Source organism: Choristoneura fumiferana, unplaced genomic scaffold, assembly GCF_025370935.1.
Source record: "Choristoneura fumiferana unplaced genomic scaffold, NRCan_CFum_1 Sck3bRy_147;HRSCAF=335_pilon, whole genome shotgun sequence".
Taxonomy (NCBI): domain Eukaryota; kingdom Metazoa; phylum Arthropoda; class Insecta; order Lepidoptera; family Tortricidae; genus Choristoneura; species Choristoneura fumiferana.
Genome location: NW_027412829.1, coordinates 3,223 through 14,559, shown reverse-complemented (window position 1 = coordinate 14,559; position 11,337 = coordinate 3,223). Strand labels below are relative to the sequence as shown.

Sequence of the window (11,337 nt, the reverse complement as noted above, 5' to 3'; positions counted from 1 at the left end):
CTATTTAGCAGACGTGCCGCCGAAATGCAGAAACTGCCTAAAAGCGGGACACGAACAGTCGGAGCACAACGCATTCAGTGCGGCGTGCCCCACTCGCTGCAGATGGGATGAATTGGCCAGGGCAGCGGTAGCATACTGCTAAGGTTGCCCCGGAGAACTGCCAATATCTAATTGCGCAAGCAAACCTCCAGAGGAGCGAGCTAGCGACGGCTGAGTTGATAATAGAAGCGACCAAAAGAAAAATAGACTTTGCGATCGTCCAGGAACCATACATTGGGTGTACGGGGAGAATGAAAAACTACCCAGGAGTCAGAGTCATACAATGCGAGAGGAACACGGAAAGGGTAAACAAGTCCGCAATAGCACTGTTCAACAAAGATATAAATATCACCTTATGTCCTGACCTAACGACTGAGAATATAACGGTCGTAAAGATGAGAACAGGATCATGGGAGTTGGGAGTGGTCTCGCTCTACCTGGAAGGAGATAAAGAAATCGACCCGTACATCCACTGGATAGAAAAGGTTATGAAAGTAATAGGCACCGGAAACCTTATAATGGGAGGGGATGTAAACGCGTGGAATACATGGTGGGGCAGTGAGAAGATTGATCACAGGGGGGACACTCTCGCGGGAATGCTTGAAGAATGGGACATGCATATACTGAACAGGGGGTCTGAGCCGACATTCGACGCAATCAGGGGTGGGAAACGCTTCACTAGCTGTGTTGACATCACAACATGCTCGACCAACTTGCTCGGACACGTTGACAACTGGAGAGTGGTAGGCGATATGACGTCCTCGGACCACAACGCAATCCTGCTCGACTTGAACCTGGATAAGGCAAAGGGAACTGACGTACAAAAAACAACGCGGGTTTATAATACAAAAAAGGCCAAATGGGGTGTGTTTCGTGAGAAACTGACTGAAATTTGGACTGAGCATAACATTAATAAAATAAAAATAGAGGATATAAACAGCACAGAAGAACTAGAAAAAACAGTGAAACTACTCACAGAAACAATACAACAAGCCAGCGATAAGTCTATTCCAAAAGCAGGAAACAGGAAAAAGGCTGGATTCCCTTGGTGGAACGAGGATCTAGAGAAACTTAAAAAAGATGTTGCTACATTAAAGCGCAGAATAAGATGTGCAGCAACTGTGCGCCGGGCAACAGTGGTACAGCAATATCTCCAAGCCAAAGCTGCCTATGAGTTGGAAGTGAAGAAGGCTCAGACCACAAGTTGGAAAAAGTTCTGTGAAAAGCAAGACCGCGAGAGCATGTGGGATGGAATTTACAGGGTTGCTTTATAATAGCTACGTTTATGCATGAAATGTGTGTTCATACAGTTCCTCCACCTGCACACTGTCGGAATACGCACAAATCATACAAACACATCTATCACCACCACCACACTACACTGATGCGTTTCGAATTCGACCAGATCTCATCTTTAGAGCAACACAAACGTTCACCATAGATGTTAGAAATAGTAAAAGATATAAAGATATTATTATAAAGGTCGCGGATGAGCAAAGTAAATATTTCCAGTTCACCTATAGGTACAAAAATATATTATCACCGACATAGCCAAGCGAATTAGCTCGATGAAGTGGCAATGGGCAGGCCATATAGCACGGAGAACAGATGGTCGTTGGCACTGAAAAGTTCTCGAATGGAGACTGCAAATCGGCAAGCGCAACGTAGGACGTCCACCAACGAGATGGACGGATGACTTGGTTAAAACTGCGGGTTCACGGTGGATGCAGGCCGCTTCCAACCGAAGCAACTGGAAGTCTATGGGGGAGGCCTATGTCCAACAGTGGACGTCCTACGTCCTACGGATGATAATGATGTTTTAGTCAATTTTATCCCACAGGAACTCTTGACCGGGATGAAAAGTATTCCATTTCCTAGAAGATGATTTTGTTCTTATCTGGAGAATTTTATTTTGATTAGTAATAAGTTTTATCATTATACTCAGCGGCGCAAAATTACCCTTGTTACAAAATTACCGATTCTGCATACATTTGAGGGCCAAATTTTTTGCCGCTCAGTAAAATTATGTTTTGTTTTTGAAGTACTCAATTTTTTATTCTAAAATACACTAAAAAGTCTTTAATACGGTAAATATTATAAATCTCGTGATAATAATGTGATTTTATATGCTTAAATAGATGTTGTATTATGATAAAAGGTAATTAATGAGAATAATTGAAAGTATCGCAAACGTTAATGTGCAATTAGAAACAAAATCTAGACCTTCTCCGACGTCGGAAGTTGTGTTCAGACCTTGTTGACAATAATTTTGATGTAAAATTTTTGTGCGCAATACATGATGGGTCGTTTTTAAAGAGAAATTTATGTTATATTTTGTGCACAAAATCTGATACGACATTATTCATGATAAAATTTACTTTATCACATGACCTAAAGACAAATAGGTCGTTATTTGCCATACTTTCTTGTATTACTGTGTAAGTATTACGAGTTGTGACGTTCTTGCTCATAATAATATTAAAAAATATAAGACTTAACTCAAAGTAGTCACTGTTTTTATTATTTTATTGTTATAAAGATGTGCCATTTCATTATAAGTTTATACTGCAGCTATTCTTGATTAACCAAGGGACTTAATAGCACATAGAGAATGTTTTTAAGTTCATTTTAATACAAGATATTCCAAAATTAAATTTGTTTATTTTTAATTCGCTCTACTGAAAAAAGTTCGATTTTGAGTTAGGCCGTTTTAATTGATAAGCAGCGATGTGCCCGGTTTCATTCGTCAAGCGACAGATCCGAATGGAGTCGCTTGAGGAATGGAACCGTAGATATGTCGAAGGGGAAACGGCATCTGCAACAAAAATCTTCCTGCCAGACGCCATCCAAGCCTACCATGTAGTTAGGAAGATAGAATTTAACGCCGTAATAGTGCAAATAATGACGGGGCACGGTGGGTTCTCAGAGTACTTGAACAGGTTCAAGTGCAAGGAGAGCCCATCGTGCATCTGTGATCCAGAAGTCGGAGAGAGTGTACTGCATTTGATAACAGAATGTCCCGTGTACGGCAACGAACGGAATAATACCGAGGTGGAGCTAGGAAAAGATATTAAAGCTGAAAACATCCATGAAATTGTAAAAAATCAAGACATGAGAAAAACGTTCCTAAATTATTGCGAAAAAATAGCAAAAATAGTAATAAATAAAAATAAGACGAAATAAAATTATGTTTACATAATATTGTGTAAATATTGATGTGTAACATAAAACAAAATAGAATAGAAATTAAGAATACATAAGCATCAAAATAGCTAATGATAAAAATGTATCCGTTAGCAGTAACTCGTTGAGACTAAAAATTTGATACTAAGTAGGCATAGCGTAAGTTAAAAAGATACCCTTTTGTAATCCCATATAGCTGTAAAGTAAATAAACGTAAGCAGTAGTTTATAGTTAGTAATAAGTAAATAATAGTAAGTTAGCAGTAACATAATTGTAACTCTATCTAAGGATAATTGTTAAAATTAAACAGAAAGAAAACAAAAGAAAAAGAATAAACAAAGACTCTGACCCTCATGTCAGAGGTGAAAAAAGGAAAGACACACACCGTTTTTAGGCGGTGCGAGTCCGTCACTGCCTGGGCCCTCCATTCCCAGGCGTGCATAAGGCATTTTTTCGGTGTGTGTCAATAAAAAAAAAAAAAAAAAAACCTAACCTAACCTAACATCAATTATATAAAAAAAAAAAAAACTAACCTAACCCTAGTCTAACCTAACCTAGTAACCCTCTCAGGGTGATAGTGTTAGAATAATATATAGCAATGCAAATACTCTTTGCTTGTTTGTAGTTTTGTGTCAGAGGTCGGCATCTCTATGTTCGACTGAAGTTTCCGTTTCCGGTCGCTTAGCTTTTGTTACAATCTTTATGTCATACAGAATTTACGTTGTGCAAGAATAAAATCTTTTCTTTATTGTTTCAAAACCAGTTTTCTTATTTAATTAACTTCAGGTTATGGGCCCAGAGACGCCAGCCTGTTATTTAAGTTAAAAGATGTGGTGAGCAAATAACATCGACCATTTTGAATATCGGCGGAGAGTGGGTTAGGTTTGCCGGCGAGCGGCCATTACAAATTTTCGTCGAGAAGGTATACTTGCGGTTGGCAAGGCAGGAAAGGAAGATGGAAGTAAATACGAACAACGTAATGAAACTGGAAGGAAACAGGAACTGGAATATCTGGAAATTTCAAACTACAGTACTACTGAGAGGTCAGGGATGGTTGGACATCGTAGAGGGACGAACTTTAATACCCGAAGATAAAGTGGCAAGACCCATTTGGGAGGCTAACGACGCTAAGGCTCAGACATTAATGGTGACAAGAATGTCAGAAGATGTCATGGTGCATCTGATATCATGCAGAACGTCAGCTGAAATGTGGAAAAAGCTTTTAAGCGTCTATGAACAGAAGTCTGAGACGAGTATTCATATTGCACAGCAAAGATTCTTTCAATATAAATATGAAGAAGGGGTTGAAATGTCAGTATTTTTATCAAGAGTTCACGAAATGCAAAACCAGTTAAAGCAGCTGGGAGAAGAAATCTCCGATAAATTCACAATCACGAAAGTACTAATGTCACTTCCGGAAGAATACAAGCACTTTGTGTCAGCTTGGGAGTCTGCTCCGGACGAGAAACAAACTTATGACAATCTCGTGGCAAGACTTTTAGTGGAGGAAGAGAGATTGAAAGAGAAAGGCGGACCATCGCAGTCGTCCGCAGCATTTGTTGCGAAGAAAATAGTAGACAAACGGAACATTAAGTGTTTTAAGTGTAATAAATTCGGACATTATGCGAACGAGTGTAGAAGCAATACTTCGAACTATCGTGACAGCAGGTCAAATAATAATAACAATCGTCCGAGTACATCAAGTTCAGATAATAGGTGCTATTATTGCAGTAAAATTGGACATAATAAGTCGCAGTGTCGTTTCAAGAAAAATAAAGAAGATAATAAAAATAATGCATTTGTGGTATCTAATTCGTGTGAGGAACATTGTCATACGAAGTGGCTCGTAGACTCGGGGGCCAGCGAACATATGTGTTGTGACAGATCGTTATTTTCATCATTTACAAGTGCCTCGCAAAAATCCGTAGTAGTTGGAAATGGCGCCGTGATTAGTGTTTTGGGACGTGGACAGATGTCAGTGCAAGTCAGCAATGGCAGTGAATGGGTTGACACGACGATTGACAACGTCTTGTTCGTTCCCGATTTAAAAACAAACTTATTGTCTGTGAATCGCGCGGCTGACCGCGGATATGTCATTGTGACAGATGACAATTCGTGCAAATTTTTGAAAAATGGCGTTGTTTGTGCGATCGCAAATAGAGTTGAAAACTCTTATTATATGGTTTTTCGATATAAATGTGAAGCTGCGAGTGTTGCAAAAGTAGTAAAGAACGATTTGTATGAGTGGCATGAAAAATTAGCGCACCAAAACTTCGATTACGTCAGGAAAGTGTTGGAGAAAAATAACATTGAAACAAAACAAACCGCGTCTCAATGTGAAAGTTGTTTAAAGGGAAAAATACACAGATTACCGTTTAAGAAGAGTGAAACTGTAAGCACCAAGACGTGCGAAATAATACATGGGGACACGTGTGGGCCCATGGAGGAAGAATCGATCGGCGGGTCGAGATATTTTTGTCGTACTGAAGGATGACTATTCGAACTTCAGAACCGTGTATTTTGTGAAAGCTAAACACGAAATAAAGAGCTGTTTGGAGGATTTCTTTAACAAGTCAGAAAATGTTACCGGAAACAGTGTGAAAACTTTTAGAACTGATAATGGATCAGAGTTTATAAACAAAGAAATGATGGAACTATGCTCGAGAAGGGGGATAGTACATCAAACCACCGTTATATATTCACCAGAACAGAACGGAAAATCGGAACGCGAAAACAGAACGCTTGTCGAAGCAGCTAGGACAATGCTACATGCTAAGAATTTACCCAAGAAATTGTGGGCTGAAGCAGTCAATACTGCTGCATTTGTCTTGAACAGAACAGGGAAAGGCAAAGAGGGAAAATCGCCATATGAAATATGGACTAATAAAACTTTTGACATACATCAGCTAAAGGCATTTGGTTCACCAGTGTATGTTCACATTCCGAAGGAGAAGAGAAGAAAGTGGGACCAGAAGGGTGAAAAAGGAATGATGGTTGGATACGGTGAAAATGTCAAAGGGTACAGAATATACTACCCAGAGAAGAATTGTGTTGATACAAAAAGAGATAAGTTTTCTTAACTCAGAGGGAAATGAAGAGAGTGAGACAGTAAGTGAAGCAACTGTCACCTTGGACTTGAATAGCCAACCAGTACATGATATGTCAGAAACAGTGACAGAGGCTGAAGGTGAAGGGTCAAACATACTGAATGACACTCATGGGAGTCTCAATTTAGACTCATGTTCAGGCGAAAGTGAGTATCAGACTGAATATGAACCCTCCGAGGGTGAATCATCAGAGGCAAATGAGCCACCAGTCCTTAATGAAAGAAGAAGCCAGCGGGTAAGAAAACAAACTTCATTTTACCAGTGTCACAATGTTGAAAGTGAGCAGAGCGAGCCTACCACATATAAGGAGGCTATGAAAAGAAGTGATGCAAGTAAGTGGTGTGAGCGATTAATAGAGAACTGCAGACCTTAAAAGACAAACCGTGGGACTTCTGTAGTGCACCGGTAAGTGAGAAGTTATTAGTAGCAAGTGGGTATTTAAATTAAAGGCAATGGTAACAATATAAATATAAAGCCAGGCTAGTTGCAAGAGGGTTTGAGCAGAAAGTGATTTTGATTGGGTGAAATTTATGCTCCTGTGGCAAAATTATCAACTTTTAGAGTCTTTGTAGCTATAGCAACTAAATAATTACCCATTTATCAAATGGACGTTACTGGGCATTTTTGTATGGAGATATTGATAGAGATGTGTATATTAGATTGCCAGAAGGCTTATTCTGGAGAGAACACATTGTAAGTTAAAAATCTTTATATGGATTAAAGAGTTCACCAAAGTGTTGGAACACTAAATTCAATTCTGTTATGACTAGAGAGGGCTTTATAAGGTCAAACTGTGATTCATGTTTATTTAAAAGGTGTAATGATAAAGATAAAATGTATGTTTTACTCTATGTTGACGATATTTTGATTTTTGGTACAAATGAGAAAGAAGTTTCAAAATTTAAAGGAATATGAGTAACGACTTTGAAATGAAGGATATGGACTAATTTCAAACTTCTAGGCATTCGTGTAAAGCAAAATTTAGAAACTAGAGTTACTGAACTAGATCAACAAGTTTACTTGGAAAATGTTCTCAAACGGTTTGATATGGAGAATTGCAAGGACATGTTAACTCCTATGGATCCTAACTTTAATGCAAAAATATTTACAAATAGTACTGCTCCTATAGATAAAAATATTGAGAAGTTATGCAGGCAGATGATAGGGTCTTTAATGTATGCTGCATCAGGTACTAGACCTGATTTATGTTTTCCAGTATCCATGTTAAGTAGATACCAAACATGTGCAAATCATGAGTTGCTATCTGCATTAAAAAGGGTGTTACGGTATGTAAAGCACAGTTTGAATTATAAATTAGTTTATAAATGTGATGATATTGTTTTGCAAGGGTATTGTGATGCAGACTGGGGAGGTGATCTCAAACAGGAAGTCCACCTCAGGCTATATGTTTATGTTGTCAAACTGTTTAGTTTTGTGGTGCTCTAAGAAGCAAGCTTCTGTAAGTCTGTCTTCTACAGAATCAGAATATGTGTCATTAAGCATGGCTGCTAGTGATGCATGTTGGCTTATAAATTTATTAAGTTATTTTAATTGTGAAAAAGTTTGTCCAGTCAATATACTGTGTGACAACCAATCAGCTATAATAAATGCTAAGACAGACACCATAAAGCGTTTGAAACATGTGGATATTCGATATCATTTTGTGAAAGAGCTGATTAAGGGGAATAAAATTTGTGTTAATTATGTTGGCACTAATGACCAACCGGCAGACATGTTAACAAAGTCTTTAAGCAGAGAATTGGTCTCTAAGCATTTAGATAAGTGTGGTATTATGAGCACTACTACTAATTAGTGTAAAATTGTTAGATTTTTGTTGTTATTTGTTTTAAAATGTATTTGCATTGAGAAGGGGTGTTAGAATAATATATAGCAATGCAAATACTCTTTGCTTGTTTGTAGTTTTGTGTCAGAGGTCGGCATCTCTATGTTCGACTGAAGTTTCCGTTTCCGGTCGCTTAGCTTTTGTTACAATCTTTATGTCATACAGAATTTACGTTGTGCAAGAATAAAATCTTTCTTTATTGTTTCAAAACCAGTTTTCTTATTTAATTAACTTCAGATAGGACGTACTGCATCACGAGCGGAGGATGTCCCACTGGTCTGGAACGGAAGAGTCCTGGAGGGCAAAGAGTCGGCCGCCTTGTTGGCAGAAATCTTCTATCCTGAGGATGAAGAGAACGGGGACAACGAAGACCAACAAAAGCAAGACGCAACGCGAAGAGTGAAACGAGAAGACACATGGTGAATCATGTGACCCACCGTTCACAATAGAGGAATTGCAGTGGGCTACGTCGAGCTTTAATCCAAAGAAGGCACCGGGACTTGACGGCTTAACAGCGGACATATGTGGTGCGGCCATTGCCTTGAACCCTGAATTATTCTGGCACTGATGAACAAATGTCTAAGTCTCCATCATTTTCCGTCGTGTGGAAAGAGGCAGCGGTCGTGGTGTTGAGAAAAATGGGCAAAGATGACTACACGCACCCAAAATCCTATAGACCGATTGGTTTGCTGCCTGTCCTAGGGAAAATCCTGGAGAAAATGCTGATGAGAAGGGTAAGTGGCACATTCTGCCGGCATGAGTGCACAACAATTCGGGTTCACACCGCAGCGTGGGTACCGAGGACGCCCTATGTCATGATAAAACAGCTAAAAGATAGGCTAAAACAAAAAGAGCTAATAACGCTAGTATCGTTGGACATAGAGGGGGCCTTCGATAGCGCGTGGTGGCCCGCAATACGCTGCAGGCTTGCTGAAACGGGATGCCCGGCGAACCTGAGACGCCTGGTCGATAGCTACCTATCAGAAAGAAAGTCAGGGTTAGGTACGCCGGTGCGGAACATACCAGAGTAACAACCAAGGATCGGTGCAGGGGTCGGTCGGTGGGCCGACATTCTGGAATCTTTTGCTGGACCCGTTGCTTAAAGAACTGGATAGCCATGGCCATTACTGCCAGGCATTTGCTGATGATGTTGTCCTGATTATCTCTGGAAAAACGACTTCAGAGGTTCAGACAGAGGCGAACGTGGCGCTCGAACGCGTGCGGAGGTGGGGTGTCAGAAATAAGTTAAAGTTTGCACCTCATAAAACGAAAGCTATGGTAATAACAAACAAATTAAAGTATGACACCCCACTTCTGGCCATGGGCGGAGTGAACATTGCGCCATCTAGAGACATAAAGATCTTAGGCTTACAGTGGACGATAAGCTGACGTTCAGCTCACATGCCTCCAACGTCTGCCGCAAGGCAACAAACCTCTACAAGCAACTATCAAGAGCTGCAAAAATCCACTGGGGACTAGAACCAGAGGTAATCAGGACGATATATACGGCGGTGGTGGAGCCTGTGGTGATGTACGCGGCCGGAGCATGGGCACCTGCAACGAATAAGCTAGGCATACAAAAACTGCTTAACGCGGTGCAGCGCGGCTTTGTGCAGAAGATTCTGAAGGCATATAGAACGGTCTCGCTTAACTCTGCCCTTGTACTTGCTGGGTTACTACCCTTAGATATAAGGATCCGAGAGGCCGCCTCACTGTTCGAGGCAAAAAAGGGGTATTCGAGGAGTATGATAGGAGATGGTGAACTTGAGCGGCCGCTCGCCGCTGTGGACGTGGTTCACCCTGTGGAGCAGACGGGGACGGAGTACTCATGCTTGGTGGAGGGCGGAGAAGAGAGCCAGAGTAGCAACGAGGGCCTTAAAATATTTACTGATGGCAGCAAAATTGAGGGAAAAGTCGGTGCGGCACTGTCTATTTGGACTGATGGCGCAGAGACAAGGAACCGGAAATTCAAACTAGCAAACTTCTGCACCGTCTACCAGGCCGAGCTATTGGCCCTGTCAGAGGCGGTAGAACATTCCCTTCGGAGCGCGGTATCAAACTGCTCTATATTCAGCGACTCCAGAGCCGCACTGGACACAGTGGCTAGCGGCGTTTCCCCTCCACCCACTAGCAGTCACAATAAGGAAAAACCTTGCGATAGCCAAGGAACAGGGGAAATTGATTCGGTTCTTCTGGGTGAAGGCACACGTTGGATTGGAGGGAAACGAGAGAGCAGACAAACTGGCTAAAGATGCCGCGTTAAAATTGAAGACAAAACCGATTTACGACATGTGCCCGGTATCATTCGTCAAGCGACAGATTCGGATTGAGTCACTTGACGAATGGAACCGAAGGTATGTCAGGGGTGAAACGGCCTCTACGACGAAGACCTTCCTGCCGGATGCCATCGAAGCCTATCATGCTGTCCGAAAAATTGAATTTGACGCGGTATTAGTGCAGGTCATGACAGGGCACGGTGGGTTCTCAGAGTACTTGAATCGATTCAAGTGCAAGGAGAGCCCATCGTGTGTCTGCGACCCGGAAGTTAGTGAAAGTGTGCTGCACCTGGTGGCGGAGTGCCCCGTTTACTGCAAAGAAAGAAACGACATGGAGATGGAGCTAGAAATGGAAATAAACGTTGAGAACATCCATAAAATAGTAAAAAATAAAGATTTTCGGCAAAAGTTCCTTAACTTCTGTATAAAAATAGCAAAAACTGCAATAAACAAAAACAAATCGATTTAAAAATTATGTGAACATAATATTTTGAATATTAATGTTAAACATAAGCAAACAGGATGAGAAGTTAACATAGCACATAAGCAGTAGGATAAGGACATAGTAAGTAGAAAACATAATTAATATTCACTTATATTACAAAATAGAAAATTAAGTTGTATTAGATGATAAGAAATGTTAATAGTAAACACCTCTCCATAAAGGTGTAGTAGACACTAAATAAAATCCGATTGTCATAAGATGAGTTGACGAAATAAATGGAACTTGAAGCGACCCTCGCTATCGCGTCCCGCTGCTCGCCATTGCTCGCCGCGGTGGCGGTTTGTGGCGACCCGAGCCCGGGCTCGCCATTGCTCGCCACTGCTTACCACATTGGTGGGGAGTGGCGACCCTTGCCGTGGCTCGCCATCGCGTCCCGCTGCTCGC

General features: G+C 41.0%; 1 pseudogene; it reads left to right on the top strand.

Annotated features, from left to right (window-relative positions):
* Positions 1–8,810: 8,810 nt before the first annotated feature.
* LOC141445024 (uncharacterized) lies at positions 8,811–10,917 on the top strand (annotated as a pseudogene).
* The last annotated feature ends 420 nt before the right edge of the window (positions 10,918–11,337 follow it).